Source organism: Buceros rhinoceros, unplaced genomic scaffold, assembly GCF_000710305.1.
Source record: "Buceros rhinoceros silvestris isolate BGI_N320 unplaced genomic scaffold, ASM71030v1 scaffold1076, whole genome shotgun sequence".
Taxonomy (NCBI): domain Eukaryota; kingdom Metazoa; phylum Chordata; class Aves; order Bucerotiformes; family Bucerotidae; genus Buceros; species Buceros rhinoceros.
Genome location: NW_010417932.1, coordinates 57,255 through 59,818, shown reverse-complemented (window position 1 = coordinate 59,818; position 2,564 = coordinate 57,255).

Genomic DNA, 2,564 nt, shown 5'->3' with positions numbered 1-2,564 from the left:
GGTCTAATGGATTGTCTACTTGGAATTCATTAGCATGAAATCAGCAGGCTCTCAGTCACACCAAGGATCTGATGTGAGTGAGGGCTCTCTCCACCTTGGTAAGGAAGGTTCTCTTAGTCTCTGGTAAGAAATCTCCAGTCTTGAGAGGTGTCTCTGCTCAAGAGGAGAGTCCTTGGCACACAGCCTAGTTGCAATACAGAAAAAAAACTCAGTTTGGGCTCATCCAAAGGTCTGTCATTAGTAAAAGGTCTCTCAGCCTTAAGGAGCACCCTTGAGAGGTGTCCCAGCTCAAGAGGAGATGCCTAGCTGCTACGCTGCCTCGCAGGGCGAGCTCAGAGGAGGCTCGCTTTGGCTGTCATATTTATGGGATGAAGGGGTTGGCTCGTAGTTAAGTCACATACAATGGGCAAGGTGTGCGAGAGACTCCTCGTACTCCTTGTACTCCTTCCTTTGTTCCTCGTTGAATGACTCTTGGAAAAACCACCCACTATTCATGCGTGAATCACAAGATCCAAGCTCATGCGCAAAGATCCTGACTGGGTCACTGTTCCTTTGTGGGTTTCCTAGAGGAGCTCCTGGCCCAGCTACAGCTCAAGCCTTTACCTCCTTCGGAGCCTGTTCCAACCTGCTGCTGGTTTGGGTAAGGGGTCCAGCGCACCCGTCACAGCAGGCAGCGCGGGGCTGTGGGCTGCAGGAGGTCAGCTACAGGAAATGTGCCATGTGCGGTCAGCATCCCCATCTCAAAGGTGGTGTTCCTCCATCATCACACAGCTGGTGGGATTCAGGACTAAGGGTGGGCCTAGACCTTACAATACTTTGGTCTTCTCCTTAAGAAGCAACATCCCAGCTCGGGATGCAGGTCTGCAGCAGTGCAGGACAGGTCTGGAGGTCCAGCCAGCTTGGGTGTGTCTTTTGGCATCTTGGGGTGCTTTAACCCCATACCCTTTTGCAATCTCCATAATGACTCCTCTAGCCCAAGAGAGAGGGAAGCCACACTGAAGCAGGACTCCTACCTGGCTGGCACTCCCTGGGAGTGGGAGTTACTGGATTTGGGGTCCTCAAGGACATCTCCGCTGTCCAAGTCCACGACAATGCTGTCATCGGCAGATGACCATGTTGGGGGTTTCAGTAGGATTTGGAGCGCGCCGTATTGAGTTGGTCTGTTCCTTTTGGAGGATTCTTTCACCCGTATTAGCAGGATATTGTAACACAAGATCTCAGCCTGTCAAAGTGTGCAGGTCAGCTTGTCAGGCAGGTGCTTTCCAAAACCAGCCCTCGGTCCTGCCTTCCCCTGCCCACCATATGCCCGGGGGCTGCAAGCTGCAGGGAACTTCTCCGAGGACAAAAAACACGGCCAAGGCTGGAAAAGACTTCGAGCAATTTATGTTGTACCAGAAGCAGATGAAGAAAACCCCAGGGATGAGGAGACAGAGATAAACACAACAGAACTGGGAGAAGCCCTGGGAGCCGTGTCTGGGGTCAGTTCTGTGGTGTTAGGGTGAAGCTTCATGTTGGAGAACATTGCATTCAAAACTGCCGACGTTCGTTAGAAAGGTTTAAAGCAGACTGTAAAACTTCCCTTTCTCATGTACGGCTCCTCAAATCCTCTTGAAGTCATCAGGCTGAGCCAGCTTGTCTGCACGTGCTTGAAGTGACCGGCTGAGGAGCTCTCGGTGCTGCTGATGCTGCTGTTTAGTAATTCCTGGAATATCAGGCAGGCTCTGGAAAAAAGAGCTAATGCGCAAATATTTAAAAAGGGAAACAGAACAGCCCAGGTAATTACAGACCTGTCGGTCTGTCATCAATCCTCAGCAAAATAATGGAGTGGCAGATCCAGGCCTCAATTAATAAAGAATTAAGGGAAGGTAATATAATTAATGCCAATCAACGCGGGCTGATAGAAAACAAATCTTGTCAAACTAAGTTGATATCTTTTTTGATGAGATTACAGGTTTGGATGATAAAGGTAACAGTGTTCACACAATATACCTCGACATCTGCAAGACATTTGACTTGGGAGCACAAAGTACCTTGGGAAAGTTGAACAATACAATAGCGACGTTACACAAGGGTGGAGGATCGGCTTGTCGCTCGGTCTTCCCGGAGTTTGTCGTGTTTTTGCCGAAGAAAGTGTTAAATAATTGCCAGTGATGTTTGCAGATGCTGCCGTGAGTAGGCAAGCGGCGGAAGATGGAGATGCAGAGGTTTTGCGTGGCCTGGTGAAGTGATCACCAGTAACGAATCTGTGTTGGGAGAACCAACACTGACCCTCCTGCAGGAGCAACAAAGATCTTACATGTTGAGGACTCTTCTCTTCGGAGGTGGTGGCTTTGGTAGAGGGACGTGAGATGTGGGGAAGAGCTACGCTTCGGGATGGGTGCTGGCTGCCGCTGAGGACCACTGTCACCAGAGCAGGAGGGGTTTGATTATGACCTGCAAGTGCTTTGGTGAAGAACAGTTCGGTGAGAGCCCTTGGTCTGGCCGGCAGCGCAGGCTGGCCGTGCAGGCTGCCCGTGGGGCTTGCTCCAGGGGCGCCCCGCCCGTGATTCCATCCTCCTCGGCCA